The 24,153-nt window shown below is 37.9% G+C and overlaps 1 long non-coding RNA gene across 1 annotated transcript; it reads right to left on the reverse strand.

The window, feature by feature from the left end:
* Positions 1-4,877: 4,877 nt before the first annotated feature.
* LOC308195286 lies at positions 4,878-22,452 on the reverse strand. Its single transcript, XR_013951392.1, has 3 exons — positions 22,343-22,452; positions 9,623-9,717; positions 4,878-5,731 (listed from the first exon to the last, which is right to left on the reverse strand). It is a non-coding gene; the product is annotated as an uncharacterized lncRNA (long non-coding RNA).
* Positions 22,453-24,153: the final 1,701 nt, after the last annotated feature.

The following is a 24,153-nucleotide window of genomic DNA, read 5'->3' on the forward strand; positions in this document are numbered from 1 at the left end:
GGTGAAGAGAGCGATAAATCCTTGCTGGCACACATGTACCTCCAAAACTTCCATAGCTCTCTACAGTATTTAGCACTATTTTAACAATTTCTAAAACTTTACTCGGGTACCACAACAAAATCAATTTTACAGTCTAAACAGGAAGAAAACATGCTCTTTTGTCTGAGTCTTTGCTATGACAAACCTCAGCTTAGCCTGCACTGTGAACAAACTGGGAACTCTGCTGCAGGTCAATGCCTCATTTCTCAGCCTACCCTTGGTGCACTCACAGAAGCAAAACAATACTTAGTGAATAAGGAAAAGTTCAGGAAGAGAAATCACTGCCAGAAGAATTTGAGAGGGAACAATCTGCAGTCCTCCAGAAGAAATACTGTGTGATTTTCTGGGTGGGAACATGCTTTCACCTCAAGTACCTATATTCCCATCTAAATTCCTAAGATCTCACCCATGGATTTAAAGACATAGGCATTTATATGATAAACAGAAGGAATTTTGTCTGATACAATGATAGATCAAATAACAGTTTCAGAACCCTATTTTATAATATTGCATTCACTGATGGATAAACTGTGAGGTATTGAAGAAAACAATCAAAGTCCAAATGGACTGAGATTAAGAAACAGAGGATAGCAATTTGAGAGTCTTGTTTTCCATCTGCTCATACCAGAAGGATAAAAAGGAGAAGGTAGGGATCATGTACACTAAACAGTCAAGCAAAGGGTCAGCTTACTCATATTAATGCATCTGAGATTAAAAAACAAAATTTAAAAAGAAAAAAAAAAGTATGGATGTCTTTGTTTTTAAAACCAAAAAGGCAGATCTGTTTGAATAAATAACTAGTAAGTAAAATTCTGCTGTTTTTGTTTATCAAATCAAACGTGGTTTTGCAAAGGCATATCCAGTAGCAGTTAAAAAATTTTTAAAAGAGAAAAAAAAAGAAAAAAAAAAGATTTTTAACCTAAAAATATTTTTACCCAGAACCTCGTATTTAGTTTAACAAAGCATCAAAAATTGTAAGAACAGCTTTTTGGTCAGGGACCTTTACTATTTTGGTCATGCATGGTGCAAAGCAGAAATGTTTGTTTGTTAGATTAGCAGAGGGAGTGCAACTTTACTGTACCTAAGAGCTTGGCAGTTTGTACATTAGGGAGGTTTTGATGTCCTAAGTTCTGAGGTAGCTTAGAGAGAGATTTTTTAACAGAGCCCATAGGACTTGAAAAACAAGGGGGCCTTGAGATCGGAAACATGAAAATGGCTTTAAAAATATCAAATGTTTACCATGAGTTGTTTTTTGTTTGTTTGTTTGTTTTTCCTTTAAGCTCAAACAATGAAAATATTCAGAGTGGGTATATCTGTTATGATGAAGACCCCAAACCTCCATTCTGGTAAAATTACATCAAGTCGAAGTTTAAACTGAGTCTCCCTCTTTTGCACAATTGCTCAGCCTGAATCTAGCTGGGATAAGCAGTGTCTTATCACCAGTTTGACTTGAAACGGGAAAACATGTGAAAGGACCTAATTTTGCCACTCCTTAACAACAATGCAGTTTAGCTCTGTCAGCTGAAGAAGATATTCCAGTAAAACAGGATTAGTGAAAGGAAATTAGCATTTTTTTCCTACTAACACGTTGCATTTTGGGTTAGACCCAAATAAACAGCAGAGCTCTTTCCCAGTTGTCCTAGGTTGTACAGATTTGACGTTCATGGTTTTGAAATCAGCCAAAGCAGTTTTAAAGTTTAGCATGCACTCTTTTCACTGTATCAAATATATTCATAAACTGAAAAGATCTGTGAGAAATGAGCAAACTTAATAATATAAAACTTTCCAGCAGCTTGAGGTCAAGAAGACAATGGACATAGTTGATATAAGTAGCTTCATTACTCTCTCATAGATGGCTGTTATCAGATATGGGTCTGATAATAATTATGAGATTTATCAAAGAGCAGATTGACATCCTAACAGTCATTATTTTCATTTCATGTTCAGCTGGGAGCCTCTGGAATACATATTGTTAACCTCTTTTTTTTTTTTTTTTCCATTATCTCTCTCAACTCTATCCTCAAATTATTCAGCCCCTATGTATGCTTTTGTGGGAAAATCTTAACTTCATCTGTATAGCAGATGATGCAGAAAATTCTTTTGTGTGTGTGTGTGTGTGTGTGTGTTTTAACTGGTTTTAATCCAAACAAATCACAAAATTATTATCTATCATCAGCAGTTGGGATGGAAGCTCAGAAAACAGATGCATACTATAAGTTTGTGTTACTTAGCGTAAGCTGGGCAATGATCTAAAGTAAACCTTCTTCTCACGATGAAAATAAATGCACTTTTCTGTTCTGCATAGCAGTAAGCACTATGTCTTTTCTTGAAATACTGCAAAGCATAACACAAAGTGTGGGCTTGACAGAAACTCTATCACTTTTCTCCTGGGCCTCAGGTGCTTGAAATGAATTTGGATTGTTTACCAGAATACAGTGTTTTTTACAGTTACAGGGACATCTACTTTCTCAAGTACATCCCTGGTGTTGGTTGGAAGGCAATCTGGATTGTTTCTCCCTCTGCTATTTTTTCATTTGTACTAGGCTTTACAGATAGGTGTACATGGTCCATAGTATAGATCATTTGTTAATGTAAGCCTCAAGTACCTGCTCCAGGCTAACAGGCCTCTATTTCCTCCAACATGACCACTATTTTCTCAATCATGTGCTGATTCTACCCTAAGGCTGAGTTAAAACAAACAAATAAAAACTTATTTTTACAACAGGGTAGGGATCTCTGGGTTTAGGCCAGAAGAGTGTATAGCCGTTGTCTAAGTCAAAATCCTCCTACCTAATATGGCTGGGGATGTTTTACTTCTGTAAAATAAATTTTATATCTGATAAAGAGTGTGAGATAGGTTGATTGCTTTGGAATTTAAATTAGGAGTTGCTGTGAAGCCTGGAACATCGCTTTATGAGTGTTCACTGAAGTTTACAAACCCATTCAGCAAAAGTCGTGGCTGGTGAGTGAAACTGTGCCCCTCAGAGCTTCAACCCACTGCTGAGACATGAGGAGCTCTATGAGGCACACAGAAGCATTTAGTAGAAATGTTGCTGGTATTAATTACTAGAAGAAAACCAACTTGCATTTTTTAGGTTAGATCGTAAACCCTCCAGCTGCTGAACACATCTATAGGTATCTTCCTACTGCATTTATTTGCCTCCTAAAGTAGCACAATGCTGAGAAAATGGCAAGAATTAAAATGAACTAAAGTAAGTTCTTGCATCTGGATGGCAACTGAGAGTCCAGATAAATAAAGTCATGAGGGGTTTTTTAAAGATTCAGCTTCTGCAGTTGTTTATTCAGTGGCAGTTTAGGCACCAGGCAAACTAATTGTTTCTCTCTAATGCCTTAAATTAAACTACAGACATCACTGACCTCAGGGTAAGGAAGAGACTTTTACCAAACTTGCAGACTCCAGAAGTGAAAAGAATTCCTTGCTGCTGCTGTGAAGGAAGCTTTATGCCAGAGTGCCACACTCAACAGGAGTTTCATGAGAAGGAAGGAGGGGAAGTGGAGGGGGAGAGGGAGAGGGAGAGGGAGTGATGAGGGGAGGGGAGGGGAGGGGAGGGGAGGGGAGGGGAGGGGAGGGGAGGGGAGGGGAGGGGAGGGGAGGGGAGGGGAGGGGAGGGGAGAGAAAAAAAAAAACATTGTTTCTAATTAGGGATTAATTCTGGTTTATTAGAAGTAGGTTCAGAACAAAGAAAAAAAAAAGAAAAAAAGAAAAAAAAAAGAAAGAAAAGGAAAAGAAAAAAGAGAAAAGAGGAAAGAGCAAAAGTTTGTTAGAGATCCAGATCTGTCCTCTCACTCCCACCCTGCACTGAATTTTTCAGTCCTTTCCATCCAGCTTTTAAAGCAATACAAATGAAAAATCTATTCATTTTCACAAAGCAAAGCTGTCTTCTTGCATCCCCCAGTTATGGCTGATATATGTAGTAAATGACACCAGAAACCCTGCTACTCGGCGAGGGGTAGAGTTTCTCGGTCTCCCCAGAGTGTCCCCGTCCTCCTCCAATGAAAACGCAGGAGCAGCTGAGTGGGATCTGCTGCCTTTCTGTGAGTGAAGCCAAACATCTGCTTCAACCAGGCGGTTTTGTGTGCCGTCCTGCAAGCACTCTGTGAAAGAAGCCCCTAGAAAGGGAGTCAGGCCCAGATTCTAGATGTAAGATAAGATGCTTAGATAAGAGCATAACCTTGTTTCTGCTGCCCACTTGATGATCTTACATAAGGCTGATCCTCTCACTTAACAGTGATGAAAATTTCATCAACAATATTTGTTTTGCTTTGCCAAGTCATGACAACCTCAATTGGAGCAGAGCTAGAGAGGCTTTTGGGTGATTACATCAGTCCAACTGGATGTCCTCTTCTCCCCGTGATGGCTCTTTCTATGCCATCCTTTGGGTATTTGATCTTCCTATCCGGATTAGGGCAGCTGAGGAGTGAGAGGAAATACAGAGTAGCTAAAACATTTCTAAAGAATCTGCCCACAATCATGACTTTCATTCTTCATTCATTTTTTAAGCTGTAAGTAAAACATGCTCTAAACCACATGGCAGTCAGATCCAATTTTGCTAGGTCTTTGTTGAAAGCTTGATAATTCTGATGAATGCAATAAAGAAAATGCATTATATAAAGCCTACCTTCCTCAGAAGGGTCTGCATTGATGGTCAAGTGATCTTATTTTTCTTTTCACTGCTATCAACAGTGTTTCCTTAATCTTTTCTTGTACTTAGATATTATGCTCTGTTAGTTCATTTTAGAAGTTCCATTCCACAAAGCATTTAACAGTACTGAATATTTAGCTTTTAATCAACGGTTTATATGAGGGTCTAGTGAAATACTGACACGTGGAACAGAAGGTAACAGAAGGATTAGAGACATTTAGATTTCTTTCTTGTAAACAAACCAGAGAAATAATGATTTGTAATGAAAAATGAATGAAGTGATAGTCATCAACATATATTTTAATTTAGTGTTCATCTTTAAAATTGTAATTATCTTAAAACTGAGTGAACCTCAAACTCATGAGAAGGTGTAAATGGCAAATGAGAGAAAGAGAATGAAAGAGAGAAGCTGAAGAAATTTGCTTCAGATTTCTTTGCATTATTCTTTCTTTATTTTTCATTTTATGTCTGCTTTACTAAAGAGATGAGACTAATATGGTCAGCCTTATGTCTGTTCCTGCACAATAACCTTAAATTAATCGATTGAGAATTTCAAATAAATTTGAAAGATGAGGTGAAATTTGAAAGATAATTAAATTCCTACAACTTTTGTGAAAATTCACAAATAGCTAGGGGAAAAAAATACAAAAAGAAATGCCTCTACTGAAGTAAATACGGGTACAACTCAGCTATTATACCTTCTGTCAGAAACAATCAGCCAGCCAAGGAGTAGAAAAAAAAATAGGCTAGTCAGTCAGGGCATGTGTGTTCATACTACTGCAGTTACTGCATTGTCACGGTACACAGGTGCATTTATTGCAGGTAGAACAGGGAACATTTTTAGAGTACAAGTGACATGCATTCTTAGGAAAACAGGTTTTAGTAGTTCAGATGCTTGCAAAGTTAGTCTTCTGTCTTCACAGCAGCACATCTGAACATTCTTCTATAATAGAAATCTTCTATCATATCTTCTATGATAGAAACTGGATTTTTCTTTTACCACAGTGCTTAGGTTTTCATTTGAGTCTCTGTGAGGAAAAGAGCCATTTGTAAACTTGCATCCCCAAATCTGTGCTTCTGTTCTTACAGAGAATTCTGTTTTTCCTAGATTTGATTGTGACACATGAGTAGCTCTTATAAGGACATTACAAAACCAAATTAATAAGTGCTGTGTCTTACAAATCACTTGTCACTGTGGACATCTGGACGGGGTAAAGAAAATCTAGTTCTATAACCACATTTTTAGAAAATATTTTCCTCAGGCAAAGCTTTTTTGGAGCTCAGATCTGTACAAATCACAGTAACTGCAGTGAGTTGCACCCACTCTTAAGCTCCAGAGTTTGATGGGCTTATATTTACAGTTATCTTACACAGTTGTTTGAAATAGCCATTGACTGGGCTAGGTGACTAATTAGGTTCATTTTAGATAAGTTAAAGAGGCTCAATGAAAAGCTGAGGTAATGGTTAAAGTATTAAAGAATGGGTCTTACAGTGAAAGGTTCAAGAAGCTCAGTCTGTTCCATTTATAAAAGGTTAAAGGGCCTTTTGTTCACAATCAATCATTCCTTTACATAGGAAAAATAATAACAAATTACTTTAATCTTAAAAAAAAAGAAAGAGAGAGATAAAATGATCTAAAGGTTGAATACTGTAGTTATGTTACTGAGACAGAAATAAAGAATGCTTTTAAAATGCTGAAATAATTAGTCACTTCACCAAAGACTACTGCTGAAATACCAGATACTGACCTGCACCCAAATTAACAGAACTGCCTGACAGTCAGCTTTGTTGAACTCATGCAGTAAAATACTATAGGTTTAGCGTTACTTTATCAACAAATCCAAGAATATTATAAGACCTGAATTTAAAGGTTCACATTACCACTCTCTTCACAGGCTGTCCACAGGAATATTTTTGCATTCACTTTGGATTCACACTTTACAAGACACATAGCTGATCAACTAAAAGTTTTACCCTTAGTTGCTTCTGTCAGATAATCACTAATTTATTCCCCCCACTCATTTTCCCAGACTTCCATCCCCAGAGCAATAGAAGAAAACCACAATAGTCGAGGAACTTCATGCATATCCACATCCTCTGTAGGTGAACTGTTACTACTAAAATTCCGTTTCCTGTCCTCATGAGCAAAAAGTGTAATAGTCTCCTGAACACTAGTTGGCTGAGACATAAAAGCCCAAAGGTGTGTCCACCTTATAATGCATTGTGTTTTTCTTTTCTTTTTTTTTCATTTTTTTTAATGCAATGATGACCCCAAGTCAGACAATGGGGAAAAAAAAAAAAAAAAAAAGAAAAAAAAACAGTCAGCTATTGCCTCTGCAAATTCACCTCCATGAGGCAAAATAAAAGCTGGAATTAATGTGGTTGTTGCCTCTACACCTGGTCTCCTTTGAAAAGACTTTTGGTTCGATTGCTCATAGCTTCTAGACAAAATCTTTTCCCCTCATCCTAACCCTTGAGATATTCCTTTATTTAGAAATAAATCCTGCTTGGCAAAACATGGGTCCTGCACAGAAAGAAAGCAAGAAAGGACAGAAGCACCTCCCCATCTTTCTGAAAGCGAAATACTCTAAATAGAAGACTCTAAGTGCAAGGAACAGGCTGTAAGTAGTATTGCTGGTGGCTTCCCCTGGTCAAAATGAGATTGTTAGGGGACTGAGATCCTAGTTATTAGAAGCAGTACCTAAGTTCTTAGAAAGCATATATTTATTTTGCCATCATCAGGCATCTTTTCCATTCCTACTCCTGCCTCTACCTGTAAGAGACATGTTTCTGCAAGAACAATTCTGCTACAGGTATAAACATTTTGGCCTGCAATCCCTTAAGCTTTTGCCACATAACAGCATTCCCAGAGATGATGCAGAACACCAGCACTACCACTTCGCTCCTGCCACAAGCAGGATTAGGAACAGGACACAATTTTCCCTAAGGGTTAATAATCATCCTACAGTATGGCTTATTTTTCCTTCTCTGAAGCTGCCATTGTTAGATAAGCAGAAGCAGTAGCTTCTGTTTGCACTGAAATTCTGCACTTCTGTAGCTGTACAATAGCAACAGCAATTGAGAGGCCATGCAAGGCTCAGTGTGTGCAAGTGTGACTGTCTTCCTCCACCCTGCATCTCTCTTCAACCTCTCCTTTTTCTCCATTAAAGGAAACGTGTCCTGCAGCCAACATAACCTATAAAGCAACGTACTTTTACTTTCAATTTTTAAAACCAGAAGTCAAAGCCACTACCAACTCCCATTTTGAGTGTTTGTATCAAACAGAAATATTATACTAGACTGGAGACTTGCATGTCTTTTTAAAGTCATAATGACTGCCATTATCATTGACACCACAGTGTTTAGGTATCCTAATGTAGAACCATACAGAAAAAAAAAAGAAAAAAAAAAAAAGCAACAGATCTCTGGCTGTCCTCTATTTGTTAAGCCACTTACTTCCTCTGTTAAAAGACAGCCTACTTGCCTACTTCATAATGCCTAATGCCTAATCAGCTCTGACCCCAAATCTTTTACAGATTAAAGGTCCTATACCTGCAAAATGTGCCACCACCCTTCCTGATAAAAGTCCCCAGCCAGCTGCTTGCCAGATGTCAGTCTCTCAGTACAATAAAAAGGACCCTGACTTACTCTACTTTCATTCTCTTTCATGAGCAAGCAACCACTAAGAAATGTGTTTTATAGGTACGGAAGTCCGGCTGTGAGGAAGTGGCTATCAGTCTCCCACAATGCTGTTGAAGTTGAAAGACCAGCTTCCCTGTATAGCCAGAATAAGAAGGACTGACCAAGTGGAGAAATATTCCTATATGGTAGTTGGGAATGTGATGAGACAGCACAGAGGGAGATTGGCTCTCCCAGACACCCAGGAAGGATACAGGTGCTCGTTAATGCACAGGAGCCATCTCTACAATTTTTAGTCTTGCAATTAGGAATGAGTGAGTCCCCATGGAAATATTTAAAAAAAGAACTGAAACTGGTTTTAAAACTATGAATAACATGTCTCTTGTCATGCTCCTGAAGAATGATTTCTGTTTGTTTTTCTTCATAACCTAAAGTTACGAGCTTAGATACATTCTTTTTAGACCCTAGACTGTATTACAGATCCCACTATGGCCTAGGACTTGTGAAGGTTGGACCCCCAGAAGGTCTAAAATATATTTTTTGTACTCCCTGAAGTTTCACTAAAGCCACTCTGGTAGCACAGGTAATGTCATGCTTGAATTTAAGGAGGTTTGATATTTTTTTTTTTTCCCAATGGTAACTATGCATGATGGAGTAGCTTAATGCTAAGTAAACTAAATGCTGTGGCATCTCTTTCAATCAACAGATTTTTAATGTCATATATTTTTTTCTTTTTATTTTTTTTTCTGTTATATGTAACTTAAAGACTATAACAAGAAAGTCTGCATTTCATTTGAGAAATCCTTCCTTCCTATAGCATGAACAGATGATGAGAATAAATTTCTGACAAATCAAGATTTCATTATATTCATATTTTTAACACTAACATTGTTGACGTTCTTCAGACCATCATATTAATTATTTGTAAAAGTTAGTAAATATTAAAAGTCCTCTTCTACAAGCTGTCTGTTAAGTTCAGAAAATCACATCTTAGAAAAAGAACAGGTTCATTTCTATCAGTTCTACACCTATTTAAAGACTGTCATATGAGTTTCTAGACAAATAGAAGAATTATTTTTGATTGTATTAATAAAGTAATTTCAAAGTGTAGACTTGATAAAGTATCTTCCATTTAAAATACATTTGTGCCACAAGGTAAATTCAGGACGGGAAAGGATTTTATATTCCTGGTTTACTCACAAGTATAACTAAGGCTCTGATGCATCAATACAGAGCTTAGAAAATGCTTAATAGTGTCATGGATTTACTGCTCTGCTTACAGTCTGGCTTCAACCATGTTCACTTTTTCAAGGTCTTCATTCTCCAAGCATAAGTACAAAAAGCAGACATGCTTTGTTCAACTCAAGCAGGGCTTCTGCAGAGATAAAAACTACCATTAGACATCTTAATGCACATAGTTTAAATGACAAAACCAAAAAACTCAGTTCAACACAACTGTGTAAACTGATGTCCTTTATTAAAATACAGGCATGGGAGGACTCTGGAATGGGTAAAGACTAAATTATTCTTCTCGCCAGATGAGTGATCCTTTCAAGTCTAGGTTTAAGTTCACCAGTGCAGCAATGGGAGTGAGCCATCCCTGTACAGTACCTCATCTAAAGACAGATAAATCTTCAGAGCTCTGCAGGGAGACCAGGTGCCATGGTATATTTTATCATCACTCTATAAACCATGCTCTGCGTCCATGCCTTTATAATGAGCACAAGGACATGAAGACGAAGAGCCTTGCTGCATATGCATCATGTAAATCTATCAGTTTCATTGCTAAATTTGAGCAATTCTGCTAAGGTCAGTCTGCGTATCAGCGTCTCCCTATTCCTCTGTGTTTACAGAGATTGAGAATGAGCTTTCTGTTGTCTGTTATGGAACACAGTATATTCAAATACATTTTTATCATCTGCTATGCTTTGCAATAGAAAAGTATTCTGCACAAGAAAATCATTCTGTCCTTTCTTTCTTTTCTTTCTTTCTCTCTCTCCCTTTCTTTCTCTCTTTCCTTCTTTCTTCCTTTTTTCCTTCCTTTCTTTCCTTCCTTCTTTCTCTCTCTTTCTCTCTCTCTTTCTCTTTTCTTTTCTCTCTCTCTCCCCCTTTTCTTTCTTTTCTTTCTCTCTTTTCTTTCTTTCCGTCTGTCTCTTTCCCCTTCCCTTATAACTGTTCTTCCTTCCTTCCTACCTTACTTCCTTCCTCTCTTCCTTCCTTCCTTCCTTCTTTCTTTTTAAGTGGTAGAAAATGTTACATACTATATGTCTGAGCATAAAATGTCTAAATATCTCCTGAGCCTGAATATTGCCTCAGCCTTGTCTCTCCCTTACATGGCACAATCCCAAATGTGATCCCAGACTGATCAGAGAGTGAGAAATAGCTTACAAAGCAGAGGCATTAGCAGAAAGATACCAGGGAGGATGAGTTAACAAGTCAGTCTAATCTGAGAGGGAAAAGTCATAATGAAAAAGATACTATGCTTCTTTGAAAAGATGTGTCACCCGGCCTCCTGCACCGGGGCCGACAGCCTGCCGTACTCCACACCGTGTGCTCTGACACCACCTCCGACTGCTGCTGACATCCTTAATGTCAAAACTTTTTTAGACTGCATGTGGAAAGCAGTTGATAATTGGAGTTTCTATGAACCTAAAGCTAAAAAAAAAAAAAAAAAAAAAAAAGGAAAAACTCCAGGAAAGATTGTTGTCAAGATTTTTGCTATCCTTTTTTCCTATTTTTTTTTTTAATGATTAGTATTAGTGGTATGACTTGTATGACAGATGTTACCACAGCTCCCAGTTATAGCAGGCCAAATAGCATAATTTCATTCATGGGAGACTTAACAGTTATTGAGATAGATAGATAGATATATAGATAGATAGATAGAATCTCTCTCCCCGAAGCTATTAGGATTTCTTTTCATTCCACATTTGACAGAAAATGATCCTTTTCAAAATCTGTCATGATAAACTCCTTGTGTTTGAAGACCCACTCTTGGTTTTCCAGGGGCTTTGTTCGCAGCACCATGCTCAGGTACTGGGATGGATACTGCGACAGGGGCTGCTTCCCTAGGTACAGAGCCCTGGATGTGGCCATAACCCCAGCAGCCCAGGCTAGCACCTCTGCAGGACAATTCTGAGCACTGTCAGGTGAAGGTAACCATACAAAAAGAGCTGCGTGAGGCAGTGTAGATGCTAGCTGTAGAAAACTAAATCTAACTGCAAATCTCTAATCTAGACACTTTTCAAACTGTATGTGTATTTTTTAAGGGGTGTGTGGTGGGATGTTTCTTCCCATTACATGTTTCATTTAATGAGATAGATGAACACCAGAGACCTCGGTAGAAACAGCTTCCTTAGGGTAGCAAGAAATCTTACGCTGAAGCTACATTGTATTTTATTATCAGACGCAAGATTTTAATTTATTTTACTGTTGCTTAAGTGCCCAGGGTCCCATTCTCAAGGGATTTACTTATTTATTCTAGTCAAGGATAACTGAATTCTTTGGTGATATCTTTGCCCTGTGCCCCCTCAGTTAAGTCAAGGTGTTTACTTTCCTTTGTTTGCTTGTGTATCAGCTGAATACTTTTTAATCTCCATCATCTTAGGGCTTTTTGTTCGAATCTTCCTGAAGTATGACTGTCTTCCTGCTATCTCTTTCAGGAAATAATGGCTACAAGGCCATGCAAGGTAGCCATGTTGAGAGACTTGGTAAGTGCTCTGCACCACTGCAAGGATAAAGCAGGCTGAAGGAAAATGGGAGAGCAGGAAAGAAACGGCTCCTCACCCAGATTTAAAGGGGTGAGCAGCTGCCAAAGCCCAGATGGGCAGGATGCTTCTTGCCCTGGCCAGGGTAATCCAACTCCTGGGACAGGATGGGAGCCGGGAAGATGGGATAAAGGAGTCGCAGGGATTTTAGGTGGAAAAAAGAACAGTATTTTGGATGCCATTTAAGAGCTAAGTAGTACCAAAGCACATGACTGGACCCCCTTTGCTTTATCTGAAGTGGCAAGAAGAGACAGAGCCTTGAAAATAAGAAATAGTTTTGAGTAGGTGACAGCCTGAGTTAAGATCCGTTTGCTGATTATAATGAGCCTGTGAAGTACACCTAAAAGAGCCTTGAGTGTACTCCTTAGTTATATTGGCTCTCTGCAGTGATTATCTGTTTGTCATCTGTGCCTATTTTGGAAAATTATATTTTAGTTACTGCAAGTTAGTCAGCAGCTTGCACAATAAACAGCTAGTCACAATGAGAGTGTCAGACTCCTACTGGGTCCAGTTACAGAAATGTTTCCACCAACAGGATTTATAAATGAAGTACACAGAAAGCCAGCCTCTTAAACACAGGGCTGTGGTAAGTCTGTTCAGTGCAGCAGTGGAAGGAGCAATTGTTTGGAAAAGACTAGACAGAGAGTTGAACTGGAATTTTCTGAAAAACTGTTTGGATTCTGGAAGTCTGGGACGGGGGGAGGTGGCAGGAGAGGGACCATCAGTTCAGGAACAACAGGAAGGATTATTTTTGCATCACACAGCTCGAAGGAAAGAGCATAGCAGAATAGCAGGGAGGTAGCAATATGATCCAGCGCTGTTTCCAGGGAAAGCAAGATATGTATTTCTCTTCCATGTGCTCCCAGTACCTATCACTAGCATGGTTTTGATCCATGAATCAGTCTTTTAGGAACTGCTGCAATACAAATGAATCATTGCAATCTATTCTGGAAAAAAGATGTCAATAAAATCCCTGTGATATGACTGTTATCTGCTTATTTTGGCCTGTCACATATTGCATTGACTACTCTGGAAGTGATTCATCTAATTCAGAAGCCAGTGCCACTAACTTGAGATTGAAACATTTTCCAAGGACTGTGAGGAGATGGAGGAAGGAAGACTGTGCCTGTGTGTGCTGATGGACTCTAGATGAGGGAGAAAAATCCTACTGAAAATAGGTGACCTGAAATAATTTTCAAGCAGTCATTTTGTTAACATCCCTCAAAAGTGCAACATCTTTCTTAAAGATTTCATCTGTGCCACATCCTGTTAATAACACCATCTCATTACCACAATGGTAACAGTCACTTGATGCTCATTTAACAGAAATCTTTCAAAACAACAGTATTCGATTTTCACAGTTGGCTCTGTATGATACAGGTTAGCAGCTTCTTAGCTCTGCTTTCTTAGCATAATTACATAATTTAGAATTACTCACTTGTGTTGATCTTTAATATAATCAAGCATTCAACATTCATTTTGGATAGTTTCGTTGTTGTTGTTTGTTTGTTGTCATTAGCAAACAGTGAGCTGCCATGAACATTTCTGCCACTGGCTGACAGTATCATAGTGGCCGTGTAAGAGTCAAGGTGAAGTGCAACATCTGTACTAGTTATGCCCATCCTTTGAACAACCTGGGTTCTCACCAGCACTCACATCTGTTAAGGTCCAGTCTTATCCTCTGAAAGAAGTAGCTTTCATCCTTTCATCAGGAGCAGAATCGACATGTTTATAAACATAATGATTTTACATACAGCAGATGAAGGGATAAATTCTACCCTGGAATACGTCTTGCCAAGCTCCTGCAGTTACAGTTTGTGTATATATGGAGGATGGTAAATCTGAGCCCTGCATATTGAAGTTCTTTTATCTCAAAAGTTTTCCACAGGCAGAAAGCACTCTGACCACCAAGAAAGTTGCCCCACATCTGTGATGGAATTCAGCAGCTGTTTGCATTTTTGTGCTTAGTTACCTGGCTACACCCTCTTGGAAATCAAAAAGGTTGTTCTGGGGTAACAGAAAGCAGAATGTTGCCTGTAGCTTTTAGCTAGTCCAATCCACTGTGCAAATATCCCACACACAGTGGTTTGAGAAAAACAGGAAGAAGCAAGATAAGCCAAAGCCTTGGTGACTGTAAAATACACCTTAGTAAGTCCCTAACTGATACTGTCTCTTATCAGATGAAATACCTTAGTATTAATTCCCTTTAATTAAATTCATACTTGATTCTCTTTCGTGTATATTTAAAGGTACTCTTCACTGTGGTGTGGTGCACTGAGAGTTACAGAACTGCTTAGAGCATTGAGATGGGCATTGAAATACGTGTTACAAAAATGTGAATAGGGGTGTATGTATCTAAGTATACACAAACACATTTGCATCCATACAAACATATCAACATCACATGCAATACAAGACTAGACACTGTGTAGATTTACTGACTGCTAATTTTACTCTCTCAGGACATTTTCTGCCTCTTTTAGTATTTAATGTGCTCTTTTATGGATGAGGTCAAATTGCATAATAGCCTGCTGATAAATTGTAAGGTGCCTGTGAGGCAGACAATCTTTACCAATAATTACCAACTTTTGACACAGCAAATATTATTAAAAGATCATGAGGCTAAGGAGTGACATGACAATGCTGAAAGAACCACAGCAAAGGCAAGACACATATAAAATTTGGATTTTTTTTAAATTCTTATATTGTGCAGTGAGGTTTTGTGAAGCATTGACTGTTTCTTGTCTTCCAGTCACAATGTAACTTTTTCCATTGTCTTAAGAAAAAAAAAAAAAAAAAGACTGGAAGATGCAGGAAAATTGTTTGCAGATCTGTATGCTACCTGTCACTGACAGATCAAAATGTGCTTAAGATCTTTTTATAAATATAATAAATATTTTTTAATGTGTGAAGGAATAACTATTTATTTTGTTAAGATGCATCCTATCCAAATAAGACCACGACTAACAGCACACTATGTTTTCCTGTTCGGTTGCTAAAGCAAGTGAGTTACAAAAATCTCATTTTATTCATCCTTGCCTCAGCAAGGTATGTTCTGTTGACTAGATGGACTAGTGGTCCTGATCCTGGCAAACTTTCAGAGAACTATTGTTTCTAGATCAAAATTTCTCAGTGTACCATCTCCTGCTACAACTACAAAAGTCCCATGTAATGCTATTACAAATTATAGAAAAGAAATTATACACATATTGCTGAACAGCAATATGATAAGCAAACCAATTCCACTTCTAATAGCCTCCACAATAAGTCAGTATTATGTAGAAAGATTAATCATGGTTAAGGACTATTATTCTGTGGCCAGAAGACCATACTTATCACCATCGTTTGTGGCTGTTTTTAAAAGGGACTCTATGATGGGCCTGGCTAAAGCCTTATCTTTGTGGTTTGTGGTCAGATGGGCCAGCTGGAGCACCGACCAGAATGTATTTACACACTCAGAGCAATATCTGGTGAGATTTCCTCAAAAACAACAGTTAAACCAGCTGTTAAAGAAGCAAATGAATCCTAAGGTTAAAAACAATATTTGTGAAAATAAGACTGTCCCTGTTTGGGAATGGGAACAATCTGGATCAAATATGAAAAAATATAAAAATATGATCCAACTCCATTATTCCTTAGCACACTATCAATTCACTGTGGCAAAGAAATAAATTAGAAATATAAAATTAGAAATGTGCAGCCAGCCTACAACCCATCCTTTTTTTTTTTTTGACAAAATACTTTTTGCTAGACAATACCACTTTACAAAACTCAGATCTTTCCTCAGTAGTTTATCAATTTCAGTGGAACTGCTGCAAAAAAAAAAAAAAGGGGGGGGGAGGGGGGTTCTCAGGGCTGAAAATGGAACTGTAAAACCTGCCTTACAGAAATGTAAGTATGAGATCTTTCACCTTGTGTATTGGAGCTGTGGGTTGAAATTCCAAATGAGGGAACTCAGAAACTCTTAATACGGATGTAGACAAATGGTGAAGTGACCATTACTAAAAAATCCCACAAATTCTTTAGTATTCACTCTGTTAAAATACAAAACCAAAATAAATTATCCCAACTTGAGATTCCAGTTTTTTAGTCATCTTTAGCATGTACCTCCCAGTAGAGATTTATCTTAATGCCAAACTGATGCTTTTGAGAAACCTGCCCGCATCCTGAAGAGGAACTTGCTTTCTCATTGTGCAGGCAATCAAGTCTGCACCTCAGCATCTGCGATTCAGCTTTCTCGAGGAATGCTGAAAAGTATTTGTCATCTTTGGTGGCTCTTACCAGGCTGGATGTTTTAATTTGTTTTGAGCTCGTAAACTTGCCTGACTCATATTTAGGTGAACACGTATTGCAAAATAAATATATATATAAACAAAGAGCTCCTGTCACCCTGACTTTGACAGGAACTTTCTCTGCATGTGAATGTGCTGAAGGCCCAGATTTTGGAGAATTGAGGCAATTTCTACCTATGAGAGGATTAGCTCATCCATTTTAGATACCACTGAGGCTCATTCTGGAGAATTTCTGAAATAAATCAAGGCTTTCTGTAAGTCCATCAAAATAAACTGAAGCAGTAAACACTGAAGCAGATATTTCAGAACACCTATGCTCAACACTGAGGGCAGTCAAAGTGGTTTCAGGCAGCAGTGTATTCCCAGGGGCCAACATAGTTAAAAGAAAGCAAGTCTTACTGCCAGCATGCCCCAGTTGGCTGATTAGCAACCATATAGTCTGCTTTTGTGCTTATATCATTTCATCTCACAGCCCGTTTTCTGAGGGTGCTGGTCAGTGTTTACTGTACATTGTGACACTTGGAAAACATTTCTTTGCAGGGAGATAATTGTCTACAAATCCCAGCTAAATAGTAGGCAAAGAGATTTCTGATGAGCACCTAACAAATTATTTAAGGGATTCCTAGGATCATGTTTAAAAATTTGAAGGCTAATGCATCTATATGTGTTTCACATGGCCAGACACATTTTGGCATAATAGTGCAACTCTGTAAAATCTCTTCATCTTTACCTGATAGAATTCAATACAACTCTGTAAGTATTATGATTATCTTTTACAAAATACCTTGGGTATATTTGCTATATTCGTATATGTCTGTGAAAGAGAGAAGCATATCTATGCTCAATAGAAGTTGTATTCTGTGAAGGAGAAGCAAGCCTTTTGTTTCAGCCTTGTGTAAGTATTGGCATGTAGCATCTGTGCTCTAGGAGAAGCCCTGAAGGGGCTGTCCTGATGGGACAGCGAGTCAGAGAATTCCCATCTCCTCTCTCATCTCCTAAGGGAGTCATTTGTTTTAGTTCTTTACTGATTGCAATTAATTTGCCTCCTCTACCCACTTCCTGCCAACCTGCCTGCCATTTGCACAGAAATCAGAAGACTGGGCTCCCCATCCGTTCCCACTGCCTGCCACTCACCTGTGGATGTTCTCACATATGTGCCTGGCATTCTTTATGGGCAATGGCAACAAAAGATGGTAGAGAGGCTACCAATGCAGATAAGAAAATAGGAGATGCTTACGACAAGAAAGGACATATTTTGCATTTAAAGAATCGGCACTGCAGATGCTCACATCAGCTCAAGCAACAACATTTACAGAAGGTATCCTTTCATAGAAGGAATGTCCCTAATGAGACGTCATTATACCCATTTTACAGATGGATTTCAGTTGCCTGAAATTCCAGGATGCCTGAGGTTATATGGAAAATCACAGAGGTAACAGTTTGTCTCATCTTTTCCTTGGTTGGAAATGTAGATACATTGGATGTAAAATAAAGGTGTAGTTGTTCACGTGCTGTGTGGTGGTTCTAGATAGGTTACCTTTTGAAAAGCTGCCAAAGTACGCAGAAATTATGCCAAAGCTACTGACAATATTAGGTCCAGGAATCCTTAATCCCAGTCCCCCTAATATTAACTACTACCTAATACTCCCTCTTGTGTTCATTCATACGTTGCTCATGGCTATGTAGCAGAGAGATTCATCCTGAAAAACTTCCAAAACTTCTGCATTTTAGTAAAATTAGAAGAGGTCACTCATTTATTAAAGGGAGTAAAATGACCCATCCCCAAACCCTTTGGATAACTTTAGAATCATGGGAAAGTCAGTAAAAGGGCTGGTTCCCTACTCTTGGGCACAGCTAAGGAGACAAGCTATATATAATAATGACTCTGGGGTCATTATAAAGATGGTGTCCAAAAACTAAAAATACATGAATGACAGCACAGGAAGAGGATACGGTTTGCAAAGCTAACTTTTATTCTCTAAATTAGCACAGTAAAGGCTATAGAAAGGAAAGAGAATCCAGCATTTTAGGAAATTATTTATGAAATGTAGATGGGCCTTCAGTTGGGAATAGGGCTGGGCAAAATGTTAGTGGTTCTTTGTTCTTGCAGCTGGCCTGTCGAATTACACAGAGCCAGCACAGTAAATAATACTACTATTGTCTGCCTGTGTCAGAGACAGACAGAAGGTACATTTGGACTTGGTCCAAACACCACAAGGGCCACTCATAGCCACAGTGTCCAATTACTGCTTGCTTGACTATAAAATGCACTTTTTTGCTGAGCTAATTTAAGAACAGCAGCTTTTAATGGGGTTTGTATTAAAAGGGGACTGCTGCACTGGCTTTTGCCTGCAAAAAAAGTTATAGACTGTACAGGAAGCATGAAACACATACACAGTGAAAATAATCAGAGTATGATAACATTTGCATAGCAATAACAACAGAGATAGCAATGTCAGTGCTTTGCAAAGGAAAAAAAAAAATCAAGCCCTTCTTGAAATAGCCCTATGCAAAACATTAAAAAAAGTGCACTCTATCTAGAATGGCGAAACAAGTGCAACAACCCTAGTTCTCTGCAGATGCACACATATTGCATAACTTCTTTTAGTCTTTCAAAGAATAACTGACCACAGATTTCACAGTCTTTGCACAGATACTTTTCTTCAAATTTCAGTTGCACTCATTTTTGCTCTCACTGCCAAATGGTTTGGAGAGCAGTAAACTCTATGATCCATTTTGCAAATGGCCAAAAATTATTTGTATTAGAAATAACATGTTTTAAATATATTTATAGAAGATTATTTCTACAGGAGAAAGATCCCATGGGATTAGTGATTCAGAAGCTCTCCACTCTGCAGAAAGTGCATATCAGGGCTTTGATTTTCTTTGCCTATCTATTAGCTAGAGATAAATTTAGGTCTCCTGTTTAGAGCAATCTGCCTACAGTGCACAAAAGATCAGTAGTTGTCAATGATCTATGAAGACTTACTGTGTTTCTCTCCTCTGCCATGCTGACAAGGTGTTAATTTCTTTCTTGGAATAGCAAGTAAAAAAACCCCAGCAAACTGATAAATTTAGGCAAAGCTCAGGCAAGGACCACATCGCTTTTTAAGGCTTCTTGCTACCACTGTTCCATCATGGGAGTTTTACAAGTCTTGCATAAGAATCAATAACAGAATATGATTATTCTCTAACTTTAAAATCTTGTTCCTTTCTGTGTTTTTTATATACACACTTGCACATGCACACATGCTATAAGTGTTCACAAAAGTATTTTCACTCTCAATTGTAGAAGGGTTTTAAAATATCTGCCACAGGTACAGAAATATTATCAATCAAAATGTTAAAGCCTTCATAAGCTCTATGTAGGTGAGTTCATTCTCCTTCTCTTTTATCTATGAATGTCTTGCAGAGTGCTTCATTTGGAGAAAGACCTAAAAGCCACACTGGGTAACAAGAAGGGATAAAAGGGTAAACCTGTCTGTTCATATTTGCCAGTCTTCAACATGGAGAACACAGCAAGCATTCTGTCAAGGAAAATGAGGATATTCTTTTTTGCTTCTTTGAATCCTCAAAAGATGCATCTTCTTTGTAATAGAAAAGAAGTATCTCAATACTTAAGTCAAAATAGCAAACTTTTCAAAGGCCAGAAACTTGGAGCTGGTCATGCGACTTGTGAATTGCATACTATAGGTTTGTTTGATATGGCATAAAACAGAGAGAACCTGAAAAATTTCATCTTCAAAATGATGGATATGGACAGTCCTTTCTCCACAAAGCAACCTTCAATTATTAACAGCAGGACTTGTGCTCAACAGAGTAAAAAAATCTTCCCACTATCTAGAGTGAAGCTCCCTCCAACAGTCATGGTTGATTCTTTCTCTTATCTTATACAGAGACATTAATTCTTCCCTAGCACATAAAACTACTCACATAGAGGGAACTCTTCACCTACAGAGAAATATTCACATACACACTGTTAAAGTCAGGTTAAGGATGTCACTTTCCCTGATACACTCACATAAAAAAACAGAGAGATTCAGTGTTAAAGCACCTGTTTGTTCCTTAATTCATGCTTTTGTAGGAAAACATATTGGTCTGTGGGTTACATAAGCTGACTTATAACACCAAGACATTTGTGGTGCTGTGAGTGAGTACGAAGACTAAGGATAGTATCCTCATAAATGAGGTTAAAGGAATTACTCCCATGCAACTAGCTGTGAATCCAGTCATTAGGATTATATGACAAGTTAGTTTGTCCTCGTATTTTATTTATTTATGGGCTTAAGAAATAAAGAAAGATTTTTTTTGTCTGTGTTAATCTTGTTAATTAAATCTCAGGTGGAGCTCTTATTCTTTTCAGATACAATATTCAACAATTCCTGTGTATAGACTATCTAGTAATGTAAATGCCACTCAGTATGTACCAAGTCCATTTTCTGTAATGTCAAGGACTATGGTACCACGGGGGCCCCTTAGTATGTAAATTATTGACACAATAGAACATAGTAACTCTTTTGAAGTCCTTATGTTTTATTGTGTCAGTGTCTAGTTGAGGACTCTTTAATCTAAGGATTCTTGAGAAGATAAAATCTAATAGTTCCTCTGGAGCTATAAAGGTCTCTGATGTCATAGGCTATTTGGACACTCCTTATTACAGTATAAAGATTATTAATACACTGTGTATAATGACTTTGTGACTCCTTTGTGGTCTATTGTGTCAGTCTAGAGTTTTATAAGGCTAGTCATCACCATGGTATGTGAGTCTTCACCACAAATTTAAAACCAAAAAAATCTTCCTCTTTCTTTCTCTTTGCCATCCACCTTGTATGGATACAGTAACATTTTGCTGGTCCATAGATTTAAAAACAAACAAAGAAATTAAAAAATCATAATTAAAAAAAAACAGATATAGTTTAGTGTATAATTTAGTTTAGTGTTTAGTATAGTGTATAAAGTAGTGTTTTGAAACACTTTACAAGAAATTTGAGTCAGACAGATTCACTTTGCATTTAGCTTTAAGAGACTGTGGTGGCCGAACATATTTCATCTGATGGTGTCAGTGGAAATTTGCCCAGTATAACACTCTTTCCAGGCAAAGCAACTTCACTCTCTAATTCTTTTTATGGAAATTACTTGCATCCTTGTCCGGGTGTCCATGTCTGTGCATGTCAACATGAATGTTTTACTACTATTAACTGTGTGTTTCCCTCCAGATCAGACACCGAGGAGAGTAATAACTAAAAAAGGAAAACCAAATACAGCAATTTGCATTTCACACTGATGATCTGCCTCAAAACCAGAAGCTCTGAACTCTGTTCCATCTTATAAGCTGTAGGAGCTCTTGCTGCATTTCCCCAGTGAAGCTGGAATTTGCATAGCTATGGACTCACAACCCTTGGCTTACCCTATCCTAAATCTCTTTGGGACTGATACTCAGCTGAGAGCCAGGATTACTAGGATTTAAATATATATAAAATGCAAAAGTGGGGAGGTGCAGCAATTTCTACAGCAGCTACACAGGGTGAACTTCCATGATGTGTGACAACAGAGCCTCTGCCATTTCTCAGCTGGAGAGATATAGGGCAGGACTTTTTCATTAGTCAATAAGTGGACCTGTATGTGTATAAAACTGTTTTGTTTGTTTGTTTTCCCTTTTCATTATTGTTGTCCTTTACTCAGCTTGCACTCTGAATGTATACAATTTTAAAATGTTAATGTCTACAAAATATGTTCAATTTTGTGCTGATTTTTTAGTTATTTTACCCAGGATGTCATCTGAAAATACACAAGCATTACTAAGAATTTATTATTTACATACTACCAGGTGAACACATTATTCTATGTGCTCCACAAACAGACAACCAAAAAGACAGTCTCAGAGATCAGCAACAACAGGACAAACAGAAGTGGCAATACTAGCCAGCAAGATAAGAGATACCTGGTATGAATGCATCAGCAGCTTCCCTGGCTTCATGTTTTCAGTAGACATTAAAGCAAGTGCCTTCAAGAAACGTCTTGAAAGAGCACAATGTGAACACCTGAAACACATTAACCAGGCAGGAAAAGCAGAAGGAAGGACATGTGTTCCACTTTAAATAGCAATTGATGGGTGTGACTTTCTGGGCCAGGGACAACATCCCAAAAGAGAAACCCAGGAGGTAAAGGCAGCTGGGAGGATTTTTGGAAGTCATGAGAAAGAGCTTACATTTGACTGAGCATAGAGAAATCTATTGGCAGGATCCAAAGAAAGAGGGGACATGAACAGTGCGTTCATTTCAAAAATGATCTCCAAGAAGCATTTTAGGTGAATATTGGCCTTGCAAGATTATATTTGTCAAAGCCAGAAACACATATGCTGCATTTAAACAGAATGCAAAATAATAAGAACATCAATGAGAGTTTCACTGTGTGAATAGCAAGGAGCGGTAATAGTCTTAAGACATTATGCAAAAAGTGTATGCAAGATTTGAACCATACAGCTAGAGGATGAGGTGATCACTTCTTTTTCTGTGTAAGCCTTTTGTGTTTTGCAGAGTTTGGAGAGGGTGCTAAACAGAGTCCTTTTTTTGTGACCTGCAAAGCCAGCAGTTTCAAACTGCTGAATCTTTTCTGTGTAGTACTGAGAATCCAAGGTGACAGTTGCAGTTTCTTTTCAAGAAGAGCTGTGCACAGTTGCTTTGGGAAGCAAGGAGTGTGGGTGTCCATTGTGATTCCAAACTTAAGACACTTTTCAGCTGGTAGCTGAAGCACACCAGCAAACTACTGTCTTATCAATATACGATAGGAACTGTCAATGTCTTTTGCAAACATTCCTCAATATAACCCTTGAACCACTTCCACTTGTATTATATCCACTTAAATATGCACACCGCATATATAAAAGCATTAGGAAGTTAGTGTTCAGTCACAGAGCAAAATTGTCATATTATGAAGAAAATGAGTAAAATCCCTTTGAATATTTTTCAAGCCATTTAATGGCACTCAAAGCATTGTATATTTGGAAAACTTCCAAAGCAGCAGCATGCACACACTGCATGTGCTTTAGTGTCCATATAACCCTTATTTCATGTGCAAAGGTCAACAGATCTCTTAAAGCTGTTAAAATTCAACATATATTATACGCATATATATTTAGGTTTTTTACCTGCTCTATATGCTGGCTTTAAAAGTTTTCTAGTTTTTAAATATTACCAAATTTATGATGCATCACCGAAGTTAACATCAATTTTACCTGTCCCTTCTTTGTCAGGGAAGCAGCTGTCCTTGAGAGCAGTTCTGTATAAACTCAAATTCTATCTGTTTGTTCATAAACTGCCGGAGCCATCAGAACCAGGTCACTTACAAAAATAGAAAAAAAATAAAATAAAAATTGTATCCTTCTTTCATGACCAGAAAGGTCATGAACCAAAATAGGTTCAGCATTTCTTCAAAATACTTAATTTTGGATTATGCAGACAATTTGCTAATGGGTGGGAGTGGGGGGTGGGGTGAGGTGGGGTTTGTTTTTTTGTTTGTTTTCCCCCAGCTGGATTATGCAATACTTCATTTTTCAAGATCCCTAGATTCAGTGTGTGATAAACTTGCCTTTTCTTACTTTATTATGAACAATTATCCTCTGGTTGAGTTAACAACATTTGCTTCCTCTCAAGCTGTGCTTATTTTGATTAAAAGCATTTTTCAATGGTAGACCAAGAACTAAAAGTAAACTTGTATAACCAATGTATAATTCAGGTTATGCACAGAAGTTAA

Source organism: Anser brachyrhynchus (assembly GCF_964034855.1).
Source record: "Anser brachyrhynchus genome assembly, chromosome: 5".
Classification (NCBI taxonomy): domain Eukaryota; kingdom Metazoa; phylum Chordata; class Aves; order Anseriformes; family Anatidae; genus Anser; species Anser brachyrhynchus.